The 22943-nt window shown below is 32.0% G+C and overlaps 1 protein-coding gene across 1 annotated transcript in view; it reads left to right on the top strand.

The window, feature by feature from the left end:
* The first annotated feature begins 15314 nt into the window (after positions 1-15314).
* Positions 15315-22943, top strand: part of LOC118203884 (carboxypeptidase B-like) — a 61550-nt gene continuing 53921 nt past the window's right edge. The window contains exon 1 of the mRNA XM_035376186.2: positions 15315-15492. The gene's annotated coding sequence lies outside the window, so the exon portion shown is untranslated. The remainder of the gene's footprint in view (positions 15493-22943) is intronic.

Below are 22943 nucleotides of genomic sequence, written 5' to 3'. Positions count from 1 at the left end.
ACACCCGGTGGGATGGATAGAAAAGTGACAAAGTCATGAAGGGATTGATTCCCTCTCTCACTGCAACTCAGTTCATGCTAGATTCTCATGCAGCGTCACTGACATTTTGCAACCCAGAGCCATACATTGGCCTTTTTTCTTTGGCCTTTCTTGTCTTTCAATAAAACCCCATGCCATTTCAAGCATGTGTGTCAATTTTTACTTCTCTACTTACATTATTCCGCGAATTATTGAATTTTCAGATTTTAACGGACTTTTGGGTCACCCTGTATATAATGATTAAATAAAGTCTTCACCTCGCCATTGGTGGGCACTAAGCGTTTATAGGCGATAGCCACTACTAAGGCCGGAAACAGTGGTCTCTTTATAATGGAGGCGCACAACCAGGCGGACTCCTATCCAAGAGACGGACAAACTACATCCATGCCATCTCTAGAATTCGAGCCCTAGCCGTTCGGTATGGCAGTCAGAGTCATTAACTACTTTCCTGTCTGGGCGGCCGATTAAAAAATATAGTATTTTTCAATTAATTTAAATTTATTTCAATTATTAATACTTTTTCAATCATTTATTTTTGCTATCAAATTATCTGTAAGCTCTTTTAAAACCGCATACAAGCAAACTCCCTAATTTTCGCAGCAAACAATTTGCTAAAATTTCTCTGTTTATACGCGGAAATAGATGGTATATATATATGGAACATGGTATTCTAAAAATAAAAGAAACCGCAACGAGCAAATGCCGCCCGCGCGCGCGTGTGTGTGTGTGGAGGGAATGAACATTATATTTCTGTACTGTATTTGTTGATGCCCTTTTACCTATGTTCCCTATCCGTGAGATGAATCTTTTTTTTTTTTTTTTTCAATATTTACACCATGTTTTAATGTGTTATAAGCATTTATTATTCATTATTATACACTGTGATATGACCTGTGTCAGACATTATGAATAAAACGACATTATTAAAAAAATTCATGATAGTGAATCAAACGCTTAAGTAATATTTACGTATTTTCATACATGAGATTTATGCAGGAATTTCTTTCCCCCGATATTTGTGAAATCACTTGATTAATTTGCGAATCTCTTGCATATCTCCAAAAACTTTTCTAGAACATTTACTGGAAGAAGAAATGATTACTTATTATAAGGAAGTGGGGGACGGGACGGATGCTTACAAGTGAAGCCGCGCAATTAAAACCTGCATCGTTCAAATGTCAATTGGAGTTATTTATCTTTAATATATGCTGCTACAGAAAGCACAAATGCAAATGTAAGACTGAGTTGCTACATACAATGTTGCGTAGTTATTCATTAGGCAATGTACTCTAGTTTAGAAGGCGGGGTACAGTAGGGACTTGCGCAAGTATATCTTCAGAGGGGGCCCATTTGGTACGTCAGAAGAGAGGGCAGGGAAGATAGTAGCCCCGTTAGGCCTCATTGGATGACAGGCATATGGACATAAGACAATGCGTTGAGCAACTTCTTCCAGGGGCCATCCAGGGAATCCCAGGGGTTTGACTGATCCCCAAAACACACCAGGATTCCAAAGAGGGTAGGCGAACAGAGGGAAAGAGGGTACAGATTTCCAAAAACTATGAGGTCAAGCTAAGAAATCCGTAGAGAGGAGGAAAAATCTGTTGCAACACTGCACTGATAAATATTCTTTCATTTTCCCGTGGAAATCACAGTTACCATATGGCGCTAGTTAAACATACGTTATTAGTATGTAGTTAATCAATAATTATGGAACATTGCACTAAAACGGCCGAAAAGCTAAGTATGCATATTATAATAGCGGTAATTAAAAAACAGAAAGTTACAAAATGCAAACCGAATCCCTAGAATAACTGAATGGAAAACACCATACTGCTAGATTAAAATAAGAAAGCCAGAAGTTAATTATTAAATTTGTTTTGAAAGTTACATGTTATTTAATGTATGATTAATAAGAAAATAAAGAAGCCAGGAATTAATCATTAAATTTGTTTTAAAAGTTGCATGTTATTTAATGTATGATTAATAAGAAAATAAATAGCCAGAAATAAATTACTAAATTTGTTTTGAATGTTAAACGTGTTATTTAATGAACGACTTCTCCTTTCCCTTTATTGAAACTAGAACACTTCTATTGGTATTAGGTAATAAGTTATTATTTGCTGTATGAATGTGCATATTATGTTCATGCTAGGTCGAGAATATTCTTTTTATATATACATATCTAAAATATTATTATTATTTTTTTTTAAATCCATCAATCTTCTTCTAGTGTATCTTATAATTTGTTGCAGCAAAATACCTCATTTCAGCAAATAAACATTTTTAGCTTCATTAAATTAATTTTAATCATAAATTATTTTATTTAGAAGTGAGACGAAAGGTTACAAACAAGTGATGAATGCTGAGTCTGTATAATGAACAGTATGCAAGGTCGTTTCAAAATATCACACAACTAACTTACCTCTTGAGTAACTTGTTCTTCTAATATGTGAAACGAATTAAATGAGATAAACAATTTTGATCACGTGATGTCATTTTTAGTCCAAATATATACTCACATTATTATACGGGTCCTTTAAAAGATGGTGAGTGAGAAAATGCTTTTCATATCTGCCAAATTCTACGTAAGCTTTCTGCATTTACAGAACCGGGATTTTATAAAAACGATGTTCATAACGATAAAGAATGAGATATTTATTTTTCAGTAAAGAGCATATGTAGAAATTAAAACTCTATACATATTTACTAGAAGATATTACATGAACAAAACTGCTGCAGTGTTAAAAAAGACTCGTTTGTTTCATCTCAGTCTTACTGATAGGTCTATAATCGTCTGTTTAAGAGATAATCTGTGATACAATCTTTTAAAACCATCGTGTGTGTAAATACGGTTAGATAAATGGAACTGGGTTCAAACTTGTAGATAATGCGAAGTCAAACAAAAAATTAGGCATAGAAGCAATCTTAGTTTGGCGCGGATTTTGAATAAAATCCTAATGATTTTAGGCGATCAAATATAGGTCGCGTTTCTCAGAAGGAAAAAAAAAATAATGGGAGAAAGGACAGCCATTTTATATCGAAAATAAAGGGTAAGCAAAGCGAAAACTGACACAGCACCATCTATCGAAGGATATAGTAATGAAATGGTAAAAATTAAGTTACTAGAGTCCTGAATGCGTTAAGACATTAGAATTAATTTCATTAACTAAAGAAGATAAATTTGGGCATGTGAAAAACTTCAGTAAAACCCAATTCACTTCCAAAGCTTTTTCCTTTTTATATGGTTTCTTTTCGTTTTCCCTCAATCTGGAAATTTATCTGCCCTAATTATTATTAAAGTTTATTGACTTTACCATTAATTCAAATATGAGTAAAAATAATTTATCTTTATTGCTAGAATGAACAAACTAATATCGTTTTCATCTTAATTATTGAATAACAAAAAACAATTTAATTTTGCCCTGATCAAGATTGTTCGTTTCTGTTAAAATATGTGAATATTTCAAGAAACTAGTTATTCTTCATAATCTAAAAAGTAACATAAAGCTCACCAACAATTTTAGCAATAATTTATAAGCAAATCATTCCCTTTTTGTCTTACTCCCTCCCTCCAAGAAAAAAAAAAAAAAAAAAAATTTACAGCAATGGAACTTTGATAACCTTCATGATGGTTATCAAAGTTCCATGTGCGTCTATGTTTGGTCTCAAAAACCTCTTAGGAGATAATGAAACTTACGATGTTTAATGAGAAATCATTTATCTAATTCAATTAGACGGCGAGCTGCGTTGACTGGATAAATATAGTCGATTGACACTTGAAACGGCAAGAGGGTTAAATAAAGTCAAAAACCTATGGAATCAGGCCCTTAACGACTCTACAGTTTGAAGAACAAAACTGATAGGTCACCTATTATAACTATTAAATACTCCCTATAACTGTTAAACCATTACCTTTTGGTGCAAAAGAGCAGCGAAAGAAGAATCGCAACTGTATTTCATCTTGTTACTGATTATTTTATAAAAACAAGAAACCAGATATTTACTTCAACTGTGAACGCTTCACATACAAGGACAGTTTTATCTTTAATATGTGTTCATTAGACTCCTTTGTCTGGGTGGATCAATTACTTTCACAGCGAATGAACGAATCATATGCAGAGGACAATGATGGAGGTCAATAATGCTCAAAAACGAATCCGGGTATGTTTTACACTGCGCTTCAATCGTGTCATGATCGACAGAGAAAAAAGGTGTGGTGTATTTAATTATGGCAAAGCACACTAGGGCTATCTGGCTAAGAGGCATACCTTCGTGGAGGACTTTCTAAGGGAAACTGGCCCGTATACACGTTACACATGGAGAAAAACACGAAAACACCCATGCAGCCAGCCCGTTCGCGGGATTCGAACCTCGGACCGAATTACCGGTGTTCAGCGACTTTAACTACTCAGCCACTGGTGGGCAGAGAAAAATAATGTCCAAAATTCTCGAAAGCGATACTTACAGGAATATTACATGGGAAAGAAATTCTTCCTATTGAAGAGATATTTTCATGATTTTATATTTTCAAAAATACACAGATTAAGTATAAAAAGTGAATAAAAACTTTACACATTCTAATTATTATAGGAGAATTCGGAAGCCGTTTTAAAACTAAAAGCCCAGGCACGTTGTTCATTCGCTCTTACGAAATCATGGCTTGCGTTCATGCAAACTTAAATAATAGAAAATTTTAACATTTAATTTCTTTAATTTCAGCGAAAATGTCAGTTTTTTTAATAAACCGCTATTTATTTAATTTAAGTTTTACTCCTTCGTTTCCCGAGCATTTCAAGTTTGCTCTACGAAACCGGTTCTTAATCAAGAACTAAACTAAACACTATTAAAAGCAGGTGCTATTTACAAAGGCTTTTAACCTAAGATTATTGATCACGCAGTTAAAAAATTATCATCTTAAGACATCAATAAGCCCTCTCTCGTTTTAGGAGATTATAAGACTTCTTTTGTCATTCCTTTCATTCCATTGATTATTTATAAAAATGTACGTTTTCTCGTCCATCAATAAAATTCGCAGTTCCATACTTAGTAGACTCTATTCCAGATAGGAACCCCTGAGGTATATACAGGATTCCTTGCTAATGAGGATTAATTTGCATTGCAAGGGCTCCTGTATTTATATCCAGGAGGAGCTAAGAAAGCCTTAAAATGACGCTCTAAGGAACATAAGACACATATTAGGAAAAATAGAAGCACATAAATCCACTATTGTCCAATACTGTTGGGTAGAAAAACCACAGTTTCCATTAAAAAAAAAAAAAAAAAAAACTTCCGTTAGCCGATTAGATTTTAAAGAGGCGTTTTACATTCATAAAAATCTTTCAGTTCTTGCTATCGATTCCCATTCCAATCCATCTTTATCCTCAGCTTTTAATGAAATTAATTTATTCATTTTCACGTTTTGCCAACAGGTAACATCATTAGCTTGACATCCTTTCTCTCGTTGTTATCGCCTAAACATTTCACAAGCTTCTCTTTCGTCATTTCTACTTCCGCAGCTGAAGAAGAAGGTTCTATAACTTAAACCTTTGAAACTAGTTCTGCATATTTATGAATATTATGCTAATTCATGTTGCCAACACCTCCAGTAATCTTGGCAGCAATTGAAGAAGCATCAATCCAAATATGCTGACATCATTTAGTTAATAGCTCGATAATACCATTTTTTAGGGAGAAATATAAGAACTCAGTAGCGGCTTGCAAAATTTTTAATTGAAATCTCTTTTAATGCTTGCTATCGTCTAGTCAACAAGTGCCGCCCAACTGGTATAGTGGTTACCATCGCTGACTGCCATGCCGAAGGGCTAGGGCTCGGAATCCTGGAGCAGGCATGGATGTTTGTAAATGTAGAGTGTTGGTGCGGCATGGCGGCACTCTAAATATCCGGCGAGCCGAAAGTCCTCTCGTGTGGTTTGGTGAAAGAAGAGAGGGGTGGGAGACCCTCTGTGTAACGTCCTCCCGGCGTGCTACAAACTTCATACTTTACATCATACTCAAAGTTATGCTTGTTTAAATAAAGAGGTATTTCGAAAAAGCACGCGACTACCTGTTATTAAAGAGAAAAATCTCTTAGCACTCTTTTCTTCTTCCCCAAGATGTATATAAGTGCACTTTTATATTAGCAGCACCACCTTAGAAAGGCGAAAAAATGTTTCATCAAACAGTTTATCTGGTAGCCATTTACAGGATACTTTTAAAAGTTGATAATTTCTCTTTTGATAACACCCACATTACCGATGTTTTGCAGTTTGGCATCAAAGGCTTCTTCAGATGGTATTACCAAGGGAAGGGGGATAGCTGTATATCTTTATGCAGACTTATTAAAATTTACATATTTGTGAAAAAATTTTATTCCATTAATAAGTAATTTTATGTCTTAATAATGTTTATTCTTCAACTTATATAAAACTAAATACTGCAATATATTTATTTGTCCCAAATTGAGAGTAATTTGAGCCCAAACTGAGAAGTAATATATTTAGAAAATATTTGAACCATTTCATAAATATTGTTTACTTTTTCATGCTTTTTAAATGAGCAGTTTTAATATTGAATATATATCATGATCAAACGTGATTCATGAAAATGGCAGATATAATTTTAAAATCAATTCTCTGGAAAACTATTAGACATTAAGGAATAGGCAAATTATTAGACATTAACACATATATAATCATAAAAACAGAGTATTTGCGCAATTTCTTAGTTTAAAAATGTATTTGCGTTAAACAGTACTTTAAGGCTAACCTAATAAAATTTTAACATTTTTGTAAAATTGTTTGTATACGAAAACTCGATATTTGTTTCATAAGTCTATTCAGTTATAAAAAAATATAGAGTAATGCTACTCGATGAGTTTTCAAAAGATTGAAAAATATTACAAGCTTGATATTAACTGTAAAAAAGAGTGTTAAATTTATGCACGCGTATTGTTGTCGGTATAACTTCACCTGTTTAACGTTTGTAACTTTGTAATTCTGAGTCTGGCAACTAAAAAGAGTATTCTAATGTTTTAAATTTAATGAAAATTGTCTCCACATATTCGTAGTTAGCTGTTTTAAAGTATAAGAGTTGTAATTATTAATGTTACAAAGCATAAAATAAGTGTTGTATCAATACTTTGAACATTATTTTACTTTTGAGTATTAGGAATGTCGATGTACAGCTGAATTTTGAAATCGGTATCCGACATTAGCAGTTTAGTATTTGCATATGGCCAGTAGAGGAAACGGAAAATAATTCAAATTCAATGCTTCTACTTCTAAATTTTTAATAAAAAATAAGCATTATAATTCCAAAAACAAGCATTTTAATTCAAAGATTACATTTCTAATTAGTCTATCAAAAACAAGCATTATAATTTAGTGTCACATATTTTAACTCTTATTGATTAAACTACAAAAGAAACTGCAGGTGAGTTGTTCTTTAAGAATTTAGACATACAAATATTTATAACTTCCTAAAGTAATTTTTTTTTTGTATTAAAATTAAACATTTACAGCAGTCTTCAAAGCCTTATCAATTTTTTACTTTATCTTTCAATTTCGACACCTCTTCCTTTATGGAAGTATTATCTTCAATTGTTTTCTTAGCTCTTTTGAACCATCCTTTTTCATTAATGACCGCACCTAGATACATGCTCGGCAAAGATATAGCCAAAACTTTAACAGAAGTCCAGATTTGTCGCTCCAATGTTGAAGGTTCGATTAGAGGGACTTTTTTGTTTGGTTCTCCAGTGGCAATATAATTTCCTTGGGAAGGTATACGAAATCCTCGTTTTATCACTGTAAAAAACTGGGATGCCATTTAAAGGAAATTTTGAAGATATCTTCTACACTCAGTACTGAAAAGATATCCGTTGATAAAAATACATTAGCATAAGAACATGTACCGAAAATAAATCTGAAATAAATTAAAAAAATTAAAATGCTTGTTGCCAAATTAATGCGGAAATTAATGCGGAAAATGAAACCACATTTTAAAAAGAAAATTTTGTTTTATTTTATTTGCAATATATATATATATAGATATAATGATGGCACGAAGGCAATCGTTAACAAGTGAAAACAAATGTTCAGTTTATTGATTGGTGTTGGAATTTCATAATGTAATAATTTTTATGAGATTCAATTTGAATTTAGCTAGATAAAATTTTGTTATTTTGAACATAATCCACATGTTAAAAATTGTATATTTTGGGCTTAGAGATTACCGCAGTTTATCAGATTGAACTTGAAAAAGATGTACTACTTATGCTATTTTTGTCCATTAATTCTACGGCAAACATTGCTTATCTTTCAAGTATAGCAGCAAAATTCATTTCAGCAGAATAATTTTACTCAGTAGTTTAATGAAATTCAGTGGCAACAAAATCAAACGCATAAAATTAATCATATGCTAAAAATCTTCAAGCCTTCATGGCTCTGGGTGCAAATTTTCATAAATGTTTCTGATTTATTACTTTTTTATGTAACAAATATTTGTTATATTTTTTAACATATTTTTTATATTTTTGGTATATATATAGTCGTTTTGAATTATGATTCGGTCACGTTGTTCGTTAATTCAGTGATGCAAAATAGGAATTTGGGTAAGTTCTAGTACCCGATGCATACGTGTAACAAATATTTAAAAATTATCATATGGTGCCCGTATTAGATCTACTACCTGATGTATACATATAACAAATATTTAAAAATTACCACGAAAATACACAAATGCATTCATAAATAATAAAACCTTAAAATTTATTCAATATCTGAGCACCAAAAATTGTTATCATTTAAGTTCGTCAATGCGCATACGGAGTGCAATACAGGCTGGAAATTTAACGTATTTTAACTTGAAAATATCAGGTGTTTGATTGAAGAGAAACGAAGTAGTCGCTAAATTCAGAAAATTGTAAGACTGGTTGGTCCGGATCATTACAACAAAGCGCATGTGGGCCATCTCCCTAAGGGAAAGGTTATCCTCGTAGAGGACTTTTTAAAGCATTTGGCTAGTACTCACATTTTACATGCAAAAAAACACGAAAACATTCATGTAGCCAGACAATTTGCTGGAATTTTAAGTTGGAACGATTTACCAGTGTTCCTGAGTCTATCCACTCGGCCAGGAAAGAAGTTAATAACGGGTTAGAGAAGACGTCCCCCCCCTAAAAAAAGTACCTACTGCTCTCGCTTGATAGTAACATATTATATGTTTTAATGAAACATAATATGTTACTATCAAACGTATAATATGTTAATTTGCTTGTAATTTACAAATACTCATCAGCTAATTCCAAAGAAGAAACTGTAGATTTTCTGTACTGTAGATCAAAAAAATATTTCTGTTCTAGTTAACGATCCTAATTCCAAATCATCTTTGCCTTCGGCCTTTAAAAAAATTATGTTTTAGTTCTGGTTTCACCAACAGATGACACCACTTGCTTATTCTTGTCCAGGCTTTCTTATCTTATCTAATCATTATTTCCTATCTTGTTCATTTGCGGTTTTGCAGCTGAGGATGGTGGTTCGGTAAAACCATCGAAACTACTCCTGTGAAAATTTTGAAAATATAACGCTGATTTTTGCTGTTTTACTTCTGAATTAGTATAAACAGAACATTCTGATAATTTATTTGATATTGTTACGAAATGTCCAGGCGCGGGAAGATAGCTTGCCCACAGAGAAGGCTTAGGCTAAGGAAGGCTGTATTGCCACATTTGGCGAGAAATCGCTCATTTGGCGACAACATTAGCGATATGCCATAGACGGATAGAGAGACGGATAGGATAGAGACGGATAGCCTTCTGGAACGAATTCTTACTGGTTTAGCCCAGAAAGTTTTCGAACACAAGCCGAAAGATATATAAACCCTGCTGGTACACGGAGAGTTAGTAAATTGGTCCTTGCGGAGTCTATCGAGTTGATAGTCAGTCAGTGAGTGCCGAGTAGGTCGTCGAGTGCACCGAAAGAGTCTCTTAGCTTCCAATGACAATGTTTCGGCTACGCGGGACTTGACGTCGAAAGGAACAGTGCTCAGAACCCGCAGAATTCCAGGAAAAACACGTAGCTAGGTTACCATTCTCACTTACTACAAAGACTTGAACGCCAAACAGTAATCGATTATCGCTCAAATCAGAATCACGTGATCCTTCAGAAGCAGAACTTTCGTCAGGATTGGTTGTCTCTACCCGGGACCCGAGACATTTTCGGTGAGGTTTGAAAAAAATCCCGCTTAGCCGCAACATTGCTTCCGTAGCAAGGCGAGACTTCGCTTCAGGCGGGGCTCTTTTTTCTAGGAATCCTGCCGTTTAAACCAGTGCTACGAGAATCTCGTTTCTCAGAAAAGTCCCTTCTAGCAGTGACTGTAGCCATGTGTGATAACATCTTTAGTGTAATGCGGTTAGCGCATCGTCGAGAGAGTGTGTTGAGCTCCGGGAACGACGGAACCGAGAATTCGGGACCTGTAGTTTAGTTTATCGTCGAATGCATCGCGAGTTGTAGCGTGGAGAGTCTCGAGAGTACCTGAAGTCCGAGAACGACCGAGGAGAGTCAGGGGAGCTGAGCTATACTCTGGTGCTAAGCAGTGAAGCTGTCTTAGCCTGATAGCTGTCGCGAGTTGTAGCTGTTACAGTCTGATTGTCTGAAGGCTGTATCGCTGATTGTTACAGCGTGTTTATAGTAGTTCTTCGACGACTGAAAAAAAACATAATTTTGGAGCTGTTCTGAGAGTACTGGCCAATAAAGTGTGTTTTGATACTTCATCAAGTGTCGTCGTTATTCACTCCAAATCTGCGAGCCCCGTACAACGTGAAGGAAGAAGATAACCTAACAACTGGTGTCAGAAGTGAGATTTGAGGGTGAATGCCAGTGACAGCAGCAATGGAAAAATATTAAGACAGCTCGTGACTGCCTTTGCTGAATTCCAAGAAAAGATGGAAGCCGGACAGGAGGAGTTGAAAGCCGGATGTGTTGAGATAAAGGCTGGGTATGCTGAGATAAAAGCCGGGTATGATGAGATAAAAGCTGGATGAGGGCTGAGATGAAAGCCAGACCGGAAGAGATGAAGACTGGACGAGAAGAGATGAAAGCCGGCTGAAAAAAGGTGCTAGAGCAACTTCAGAGGATGAAAGTTGATCTTGCAGAAGAAACTGAAGCCAGAACAGAAGATGTGAAAATGACAGTAGTGGCATATGGAGAATCTCAGGATGAAGAAATGAAGGGAGTAGCTGACGAATTGCCTGAGAAAGATCAGGAAATGATGGATGAAACATTTAACGGGATTAAAGGAAAAGAACAAGAGACTTCATCAACTTGTTTTGACTTGTTTCATCAACTTGTTTCATACTTGTTTTGATACTTCATCAAGTATCGTCGTTATTCACTCCAAACCTACAAACCCCGTTCGAACGTGAAGGAAGAAAATAACGTAACAATATTTTATTTATGAACTATGGTATATTTCAATGAAACATAGCAATATTTATAAAGGAATATTATGATGCTTTATTTTTCTTACTTCAGTATAAAATTTAAATTCACTGTAACTGATATAAAACTGAAAATTAAAACTATCCTCCAAAGTTGGGTTTGTTAAGGTTTTTACGCTCTCGCTGAATTCGCAGTCTACCAGTCTATTTTGCACTTATTGGATTAACCCCCTTTTTTGTCCTTTTAGCTTTATTGTTAAGCATCATTTTGTTCGCACTTTCACCCTAATGCAAGTCAACATCAAAATTACAAAAATTTTAAAAGCAGCATAGCAGTAAATACGTTTAGAATTGCCAGTGCAGCGTTAAGTGTTGGCATATATTTTTCTGTCTTTTTATTTCTAGTCTTTTCTCAGCTCATCATACCAGTGTTCAGTTTTCTTACTAAGATTGGCTTTACAATTTTTTTTTTTGACTTTTTATTAGTAACGTTTTGTGCGTTTATTTTATTTATTAAATATTACGTTCTTGGCGCTTACGCCACATACAATCCGTTTCAATGGCAAAATCCCAAAATACTTAAAATCAACGTATCTTTAAAATTTCCGATACGTAGTCTCGCGCACTGGAGATAAAAATGTTCCGTAAAGTGTTGCCATTGCTCAATTTGAAATCGCTGAGTTTGTTAATCAAAAATTAATTAAAGTTTTACAAAATATGAAATATGTAATAAAATAAATTCGAATCAGTGCCCAGGTGCCCATGTTCGGGTGGAGGAATACGTTATTAAAAATTCGATAGTACCGTTGTTTTTTCACAATGCGAGAAACATGCAGATTCTTCATTATTTAATTTCTTTAAATATAATATAGGACGATAATATTTGATGGCAACAATTTGAAAAGTGATAGGCCGTTTATGCTAATTGCGTTTCGAAACTAATATCCAATTCGGGATTGACGTTCCTTCTGCGCTTGGAAAAAAAAAAATCTAAGAGGAATTTACTTAAGAAATATTTTTGATAATCAACTTCACTTCACGAGCAAAAACAATACATCTGGTTAGAACAAAAATTTTCCGTGACAAAAAACGTTAAAAAAAGTTAAAAAGGTTAGAAAAAAAAATGAAAGCAGTATTTTTAGTGTGGTTAGTAATCACCACCCAAATCTATGATTTTCTACCAACGTTTTGGTAGTTTTGCAAATCTTCGGCTCATAAACTTGGTGGTTGCGAGTCCAGAAATAGATCAACCTTATTTCGGACGTCCTGTGCAGGAGGCAAGATAGCACCAGCAAGATGTAGCTGCAAGTATGGAAAAAGGTACATGGAGGAAGAGATTATGGGGCTATATGGTGAGTGTGACAAAAGATCCCATTCGAGTCGGTACAGAGTCCAGCCGGTGAATGCAGACATATGTGGTCTTACATAATCTTGACGGAACATTACCTTTTTGCGCTGGAACTCAGTTCGAATTTTTTTCTTTGATAGCACCGTCAACACGGACTAGCATCTCGCTGTACAGCTCACTGTCGAGGGTTTTAAATTTTTCCAGGTATTTTTTGTGGATAATAGCAAGACAATTCCACCCAGATACACAGCCAGATGATATTTTTGTTAGTCAACTTGCGCTTTGCGACGCTGCCGACGGGCTCACCGGGCGCAGTTCAACCCCCTTTTCGGCCTGTGTTTTTGAAGTAAATCCACTTTTCATCACCGAATTGGCGACGAACTGCTGCACAATTTTGTCCTTATGTTGATATTCGAGCCGATTAGTGCAGGCTCGAACACGTCTGTCCTTATCTGCTTGAGTCAGCTCATGCGCCACCCAGCAATTGAAGCTGTATGTCAAGTTTATGCGATGCATAGCGCGACTAATAGACATGGCACTAACGTCTTATCAAGCTCTCGAGTACTAATCTAATCTTCTTCCACAAGTTCTCACAAGCAGCGGGCCTCCTGAACATCAGCAGGCCAGCCAGGGCATTCTGCTTCTTGAATGTGAGAGTCCTTGTTTTTTGAACTTTCGGTACCAATCCTTCACAGTGTCATATGATACAACATTAGTACCTAGAGCTGTATACATGATTTGGTGACATTCTGTAGCCGACTTTTTGGAACAGACGTGGAAGTAAATGATGCTTCTAATCTGGTAATGTGATAGTTCCATTTCAGATACCTTGTGTCGCAATGGTAACGATATATTTTTTACAAATTTCACAACACAATGTTCTAAAGCAAGTCTCTCTCTTTCGAACGCTAAAAATCGTTTCACAAAACATGATTAAACACGCTACTGCGAACTGTTTGCGCAGACGAAATTTCCGGTGGATGGAAACTTATCTTAAAACTGGTTATTTATTCAAATTAGTATCTAAGAAAGTTTAATTAATGCTGAATAATTAGTAAGGAAAGTTTAATTACTGCAGAATATTTAGTAATTAAAAGTGAGTTTTCTACAATGCATTTCTCTTTTACGTATTTTTATATTGAGAAAATGCTTGTTTTAGAATTGACAAAATCGGATGTAAACAAAAATAAAAAGTTACGTCTGTCAAAAGAAAATTAACACAATTAATGCACTGTTGTTACTAGAACTTTTTACTCTATGTTAAAATATTAAAATTTTATTAAATCTTAAAACATCATAGATTTATTTAATTTCTGTACTATAAGAGAACCAAATGCATCAGTTTTTACTGTCACAAGAAGGAATTTTTATTTATTTATTTATTTGCTAATTTGTTAAAATAATATGTTTATTGATCTAACTAAGAACAAAGGAAATTTTTCAGATCAAGTTTTTTTTTTCTTTTTTCTTTTTTTCCTTTTTTTAATTCCTTTTTTAGTTTGCGTCTAAAAGTAAAATCTTTATTTTTCCAATTCAGCTTTTAAAATCCAAAAACACGCATTTATGACACAATAAAAAGAAATTTTTTTAACTGTTAGTGAGACATTTTTCCAAAGATGAATTGGAATACTAAAAAGCTTTTATTAAAGCAACATTTTAATTACCATACGCTATTTTTCTGTTGTATACTTCTACAATATAATTTCTCTTTCGTAACACAATTAAGCTTGATAAAATAAGCGTAAAATAAGTTGCAAATTTGTTGTGTCATTTCAGGGTCAAATAACTGCTGCTTTTTCTTTTGTGTGAATCAAAATGTTCAGATTTCTTAGAAACCTAGAGGAGTTCATAATCCGGTCTCTTTATTATTTTAGTTAAAGTAGCTTAGTTTGTTTTTCGAAGTAAAATTTTTATTTTTGTAGCTTTCGCTTTCGGAATTTAAAAACGTGAATTTAGGATGCAAGTTTTAGTTTTTTCGAACTTTTAGATATACACCTTATTGATTATAATTTTTCAAATAAAAAAAGCTTCGGGAAAATAAATATTTTCGTTACCATATGCTAATTTTCTGCTCTTCATTTCCGCAATATTATTCTTTTTCGAAAAACAACTTTAAACTTCTGCAAATAATTTACCTGTTATACCCTTTCGGGGTCAGCAAATTCTGTCTCTTTTTTTCTGCTAGTCAAAATCTCTAAATTTCTTAGAAAATAAGCTCTGTAAAATATAATCACTTCCTTATGCAATTAAACTTCTAAAATTTCAGCTTGCGGTTTTTCGCTGAAGAAACCACGTAATGTAACCATTTTGAATTTAAATCCTCTAACCTCTCCAAGTTTTACTAAGACCCTATTGCACATGGTATTTTGTAGCAACTCTGTTTCCATACAAAAAAATACAAAAGGCGTTCCATTTTGGAGTCGACGTTGAGTCGCGAACAATTTCGGTCGCCAGAGGTCAGTTCCGGTTTTCTAAGGTCAGAACTCGGCTTTAGGGTATGTAAAAGTTCTCCAGGAGGAAAACTGTGAAAGAAATAACAATAATAAAAAATTCTAGAAGTATTTCTAGAGTTTCTTCAGAGCCATCTCGAACTTGTAAAGACATGATCTTGAAATTATATGCTTGATTTTCTCGCTGCTGCCATTTCCAACAAGAAAGTTTTGAAGCTAAAGTAAGTAATTTCTTCTATATTTCTTTACTCACACAATAAATCGAGTGATTAATTTGCTTATATAAAGTGCTTATATACCGAGCACATTATATATAAAGTGCTCGGTTTTATGTTTTATTAAGCGATTTTTCTAGAAGCAAAATATATTACTTGAACTGCAATTTATTATTATATATTCTTGATCATAGCAGATGATTAAACGCTGTATTTTCCTGAGAAAATTATTTTAAAATCCTTTAGCTATTATGAAAATAATTTTATAATTTATAATTAATCAAAACGAGTATCTTATCACTAGTCTTTTAAAAATGGTTCAGTTTTTATTAAGTTAAAAATCCATCAATTAAAAATATCATATAACTAATTATTTATTCTGCTATTATTAAAACGTAAGAACAATTTCTATAAAAAAAATTGCTAATATAACAAAATAAGTCATTGTAGAAATGTAAAAAAAGAAATAAAAAAAGTGTTATTATTTTATTATTCTCTTAATAAACAGAAAGTTACATTTGTTCACTTTCCATATTGTGCGTAGAATTATTTTTTTTAACGCTAAAACATTAGACATCAATTTTCTACTTAACAAAAAATGAAATGATTATTATTTTTATTATTATTTTGACTTATGATACTTTTGCTTTCCTAACATATTACTAAACGGCAAGGTATAATTTTTTTTAAAGTATACTGAAGTATTTAGATGTTTACTAACTAATGAAGTTAATTAAATTGATTTTAATAGAAAGCAACTGACTAGTTAATTTTCTAATAACCCCACTTCCAAATTTTGCTTTCTTTTAGAGGCTTCCCCCCTTTAGCCATCGCTCAGTGCATTATATATTGACTATATAAACTAAAATTTATTTTTTATATTTCTCAATATGTTACATGTTTGAATTTTCAAACTCTTAACAACGCTGTTCACCTATTATTTAACGCTAATAACAAAAATAAGTACAGGCGTTTATTTTATATGCATAATTAAATGTAATAAAGGTTTACCTTTTAAAAGCAATGTACAATGCTATAGCTGCAAACATTTTAAAGCGCTAAATGCAAAATGACTGAAGTCAATATTGTAAAACAAACAAGGGGAAAAATAATAATTAATTACTTATTCGATTTAAATGAATCGTTTACATCCAATGGTTTGAATTTCTTAAATAAAAAATCAAAAAATTTTTAATAATTCTATAAATTTTACCTAGATTTTTACTTTTATAACTAAATCCGTTTTAAATCATTCAATAAAGGAAATTAGTTCAAAAATATTCTAAAATTAATTTCGTTCACCTGAAAAATAGGTTTCCATATAAATTAAAGCAATTAACATAAAATAAGTAAAATTTATTCAATAGTTAGTTCATTGTTACCAAAAAGCTCAAAAAATAAATCATACGATATAGTTTCTATGAATGTTCATTATGTTAACAAAATATGACATAATATTACTGAGCAATACTACTGCATAATCCAAATTACTTAATTTGTTAAAATGGCTTATGAATAAAATTGCGTGAGATTTAAATTAAAAAATGAAAAAATTTTTTTTGAAAATTATTGCTTGATATAACTGAAAAGAGCGCTTAGTACCAGTTTTTTTTTATTTGTACAGAAACTTTTAATACCTGATTGTTTTTAGTTGTATAAATGCCGAAAGATGGCGGTACCTGTTATTTATTTCTTTAGCTGATCATCCTCAAATGCCGATAGATGGCAAGACCTGTTTCAAAAATTACAAAGATTCTGAAAATCTTTTTCACAATGTAAATTAAATAAAAACAGCGCTAGTTTATTTGAATGCCTGGTAAATATTCATCTTTAATCTCAGGACCTGGATCTTTTCCGTGGCTTTTTTTTACTGGCTAGAAAAAAAAAAAAAAAAAAAAAAAATCTGAAATTTTTTCATGGAATAGTAACAGAAAATTAAATAGATACGAAACATTTTTGCAACGCATGTATTTCAAGAATATCAAACAAGGCCTTCAAGTGTAGCTTCACCCGTCTTAAGATCTACATCAGATTTTCTTGAAATGAATTGAACTCTCTTTTGAAAAGAGAGCTAATCTAAGACTGAATTTTGGTTAGAGTTCATGTTGAACGTGCCTTGTATTTTGTTATGCCGAATAAATTTTCATTTATGTATGTATTTTTACAGAATTTGGGCAGGAAGAATTTGGTTCGAAATTATTAATTAGTACACCAAACGACTATAATTATAATTATTTTTACTATGACGTAAACAAGTGAAATTTGATACGAGACATGTAGGCAGTTAAAATTTGAGTCTCATTATTAGTATTATTATGTAAGTTTGAAAGAAGAAATTCAAATAAAAGAAAACCAAACTCTTGAATAAAAATGAATCGAAAATTCTCAAATCAGAGAAATGACTATTCATAAAGTGAATGTCTATAGAAAAAAAAAAATTGATCTTGATTCTTCAGATCAGAATTTAGGGCCAGAATTTTTTTTTTTTTTTTTTTTTTTTTTTTTTATTCTACATCACCATCATCAAAATAGTATAAAAGATCTTCATATACTGTTATGAAGATATTTGTTGTAGTTCTTGTCTGACAGTACCATCAGACCAAGCCCACGAAATTCATTGTGTCAAGAAGTTATTTTTTGGTTTTATTTATTAAAAATCTCTTCCAAATGTTTATAAATAAAACGCTTAGTTCTTCCATTTGCCTACAGCTTCCCGTATTCGTTTCTTGCGTTAAGCCGTTTTAATTCGCCTTTTTCTTTTTCATATACGGGTAAATTTATTTTTCGTGTTTATTATTCCATTTTTTTTTACGTCTATGGCACATATCAGAATTTATGCGTTAAGCCGTTTTCTTGCGTTAAGCCGTTTTAATTCGCCTTTTTCTTTTTCATATACGGGTAAATTTATTTTTCGTGTTTATTATTCCATTTTTTTTTACGTCTATGGCACATATGAATTAGATTTTTAAAGACATGTTAGCAATTATCTTTTTAAAACGCCTCTTAAGAAACCTCTATAAGATAGATTATTCATTGTTTACAGTTCTCAGATCATCTTGGCAGAGTGGAAAAGTACTGCCACTCGACATTCGTTACGAGCCTTGTGCGCAACAATCTAGCAAAATAATTGCCAAGCTATATGTCTTGAATAATTCAATCTTTTCTATACTGAAGAAGTGTACACATCTCTATGTTGGCGCTAATTAAAAAAAAAAAAAAATCTGAAATGTTTCAGATTTTAAATTACGTCCAAAGGGGCGTTTTTTAACATTTTGTGTGTTACCTTTCTTTATTAAATATCATGTTCCTCGCACTTAAACCATAAGATCCAGTGCAACAGCAATATCGCAAAATAGTTTTAAAACGAGCATATCTTTAGAATTTCCGATACAGAGACTCACGCGCTGGAGATAAAAATGTTTTTTTTTCTGCACAACGTTGCCATTGCTCGCTTTGAAATCCTTGAGTTTGTTAATCAAAAATTCGTCAAAGTTTTAAAAAATAGGAAATCGATCATAAAACAAATTTCAAATTTCAAATTTGGTCTTCCACATGCTCATATTCGTTGGAGGATTACGTTATTCAAAATTCGATGACTCTTATGTACCGTTGTTTTATCACAATACGAGAAATATACATACATTTACGCAGATTTTTCATTATTTAATTTCTTCAAATATAATGCAGGACTCTAACATTTTGTGGCAACAGTTTGAAAAGTGAACCGACATTTATGAGTCGCCGAAAATGCCAAAACGAAACTAATAGTCCTTCGGGATTCAAATCCCTTTGGACTAAAAAAAAAAAAAAAAAAAAAAAAAAAAAAAATTATATCGTAATATATTTTTCCTTCGACTATTTGACTTTCCCATTATGAACAGCTTACTGTAGATATATGATACATTACAAATAAATATTAATTTCCGAGAGACTAAGGCTTGTTGTAACAGCATCGTCTAAATTACCTTAGCTGTTAAACTGAAATCTGCATTCTAAGATCAGATTGAAATTTCTTTTTGATTTTTATATATTTTTAATTTACTTTTTTGAAATTTGAATGATCAATTTTTCAGGATGTTAGACTGTAATCTGAAATTTTCAAATTTCATATTTTTTATTAGCATATAAACACAGCAAATGCTATAGGATTATTTAGCAAAAGATATATAAACAATGTTTGTCAGCTAAAATATTTGGCAGACATTTAAATGGTTTCTATAGGTAAATAAAAATAGGAAAATATTCCTATTATGTTAAAGCGTTAAAATAACAACACTAACAACGTATTATACATTATTAAATTTCTTACAGTTTATTATTAAATTAGGATTTTGATAAAAAAGTCGTTGTCAATAAGTTCATATTTATTTTATTTTTACGAGCTATTGTGTTGCTGCTTCTCTACCAAGGCTGCTAGTGGTTCATGTTATTATTTTTCTTACCAGCGAAGTCCCAATCTATTTACAAATACGCCGAGCAAATATCTGTGCAAAGGGTAAACACAAAATAATAGGCTATTAAAGTAACAGATGTGTATATTATAATCTACTGAAAATCACACCGAAATCATCGGATAACTTGTAATGATTTTTCTTTTACCTACTATCCGGCAACGTTTCCTAATCGTCGATTTTTATGCGAAGTTTCTAAATCAGTCCTTGATACCTTTGAAGAATAATCGGAAGTCGCTAAATAAAAAAATAGATATTTAATAAGCATTGGTGTTGCGCGAACCCAGTACGCATGCTATGGTTAGCTAAATCCTTGGGCATAGAAGGGTATTTTCCCCAAATGTTAACTAATTGGGTTGATTTTCTCTAACACTCTTTGCATTATTTCTTTAAAGACGCTCTTTAAATTTCACTATTTTCCCTCGGCACTATCTAACTTAAAACTGATTCTGTTTTTGTTTCTGAAAATTATTAAATGGTAACTTTTGACAAATTAATTTTGTTTATACACTGATTTAAAATGATCGTTTGGGAGAATGCAATTACGAAAAATCATCCCAGTTGAAATATTAATAGCTAAATAAAAACATTTTTCAAGCACTCAATAATTTCCAATTAAAGATTTTTTTAAAACTTTCTACTCTTAATTGTTGAATTGAAACTAGAGAAAATGATATATAATTCAGAAAAAAATTATCAGGGATTTATTTCATTAAAAGCCTATCAGAAATACAAATAACAGTTATTTTAATTTTTGAAAATTTTATATTCTTCATTATATATATTCAAAAGCATCATTTTTATGCATTATTTCAAACATCTTTCTTTCTAAGGCCTTGGGCGTTGCCTTCATCTTGATCTTTCTGATAGAAAACTGTCCGCATTTAACATATTCATCTTAAATGATTACCTTAAATGAGCAAAGTAGAGGAAAAAGACAGTTCTGAGCCAGGGAGCTTAGGGAGCGGGAGTTGAGGGAGCTCCCGAGAAGGAAGCCTCAGCCGTGGAATGGGGACTTATCTGAAAATGCGGACAGGGAGCCTTATGAGAAAGTGGATGGGAGATAAGGGTAGTTGCTACGTCACAGAAAAAGGCCGTGTGCTTAGATTTTATTAATTAGGTGATTTAGTAGTTATATGATAATTTGTAAACTTGCTTATTTATATTGAGTTCTTAAAAACGTATATCAAGTAGGTGTTTTAAGTGACTGATACAGTTATTTTCTAGAAACAGATATAAAATAAAATGTTTCCTTCACAGTCTTCCGAAGATAATTATTTTCTTACTTGTATTTATCCTATGACTGAATATCTGCAAAACTGCTACATGTCATCACAATTTAATAAGAGACTATATTTTACTGATTTATCGGAGGTGATTTCCCTTCGTTAATAAATTTTTAGCCTTTGTGTTTTTTCTTCGTATTCCAACTGTTTTACTACGTATATGATGATTATCTCCTAGTTACTCTGAACGAGGATTATTTTCAAATTTAATGATTGAGTGATCCTATACACTCAGAATTTTACCTTATGTCTTAAATCTTTTGTTCATAATATCACATATACTTTCCGTAATCTTCATTACATTACTCATTTTTATTCTTAAATTCATTTTACCCAGAGTTTTTTCAGACTTTTTAGGCAATACTTTTAACTTATTCGTTATATTTTATGAGTGTAATTACTAAAACACGCATTTTCGTGTATTATATTATTCAATGTTAGACGTAATTTTTAACTTTTTTCCTTCTTTCCAACGTTTGCGATCATCAACATATTCTGTATTTTAACTTATTTCATACATTTTCTAATCATATAGATGACTTGTATTTAATTTTAGATGTAACATTTCTAGCTTGTTTTGTACATTTTAACCTTCACACTATTTAATATACTGAAATTTTTAACCAGCTTATATTTTCACACTATATACATGACTTTTGCTTGATTTCTCCCATACATTTTAACCTCCATGATTTCCACAACTCCTCCTAATTTTAACATAATTCCTGCATTTTCATATCATATACCTGACGTTTATTTAATTTATGTGTAAATTTTAACTTATTTTCTATTTTTTAACGTTTTTAGTTTCCAACATACTCTGAGTTTTAACTAATTTGCTATATTTTCACACTACGTACATGAGTTTTACTTCATTTCTCTCATACATTTTAACCTTCATAATTTCCTAATTTTAACATAATTGCTATATTTTCACATCATATACCTGACTTTTATTTAACTTTAGGTGTAAATTTTAACTTCTTTTCGTTATTTTAACGTGTTTAGTTTCCAACATACTCTGAATTTTAACTAATTTGTTATATTTTCACATGACTTTCATTTAATTTGTAACGACTTTCATACGTTTCAATCTTCCTAATTTCAAATATACTTTACATTTTAGTTTAATTCCTATATTTTCTGACCATATATATGAATTTTGTTTAATTTTAGATGTTATTTTTAACTTGCTTCGTACATTTTAAACATTCGTAATTTTTAAAGTACTCTAAGTTTGAACTTGCTTATTACATTTTTCTACCATATACCTGATTTATTTAATTCTAGATGTAAATTTTAACTCCTTTTCTATTTTTTATCGCTTTTAGTTTTCAACATACTAAGAATTTTAACTAATTTCTTATATTTTAACATGACTTTCCTTTAATTTGTAACGACTTTCATACGTTTTAACCTTCCTAATTTCAAACAAGCTCCTAATTTTAGCTTAATTCCTCTATTTTCTTACCATGTATATGAGCTTTATTTAATTTTAGATATTATTTTTAACATGTTTCGTACATTTTATACCTTCGTAATTTTTAAAGTACTCTAATTTTGAACTTGTTTGTTACATTTTCCTACCATACGCATAAACTTTAGTTAATTTTAGATGTAATTTTCATACTTTTCTGGCACTGGGTTTCTGTCTAGTTTCCAACATACTCTAAATTTTAACTCTGTTTTATAATTTTTGATTGTAATTGCGCTTGTGATT

The sequence above is a fragment of the Stegodyphus dumicola genome, chromosome 2 (assembly GCF_044657685.1).
Source record: "Stegodyphus dumicola isolate Sdum_Otavi_A_Nest chromosome 2, ASM4465768v1".
NCBI classification, from domain to species: Eukaryota; Metazoa; Arthropoda; class Arachnida; order Araneae; family Eresidae; genus Stegodyphus; species Stegodyphus dumicola.
The sequence above is the reverse complement of the archived record's forward strand: the minus strand, read 5'-3'. Positions and strand labels throughout refer to the sequence as shown.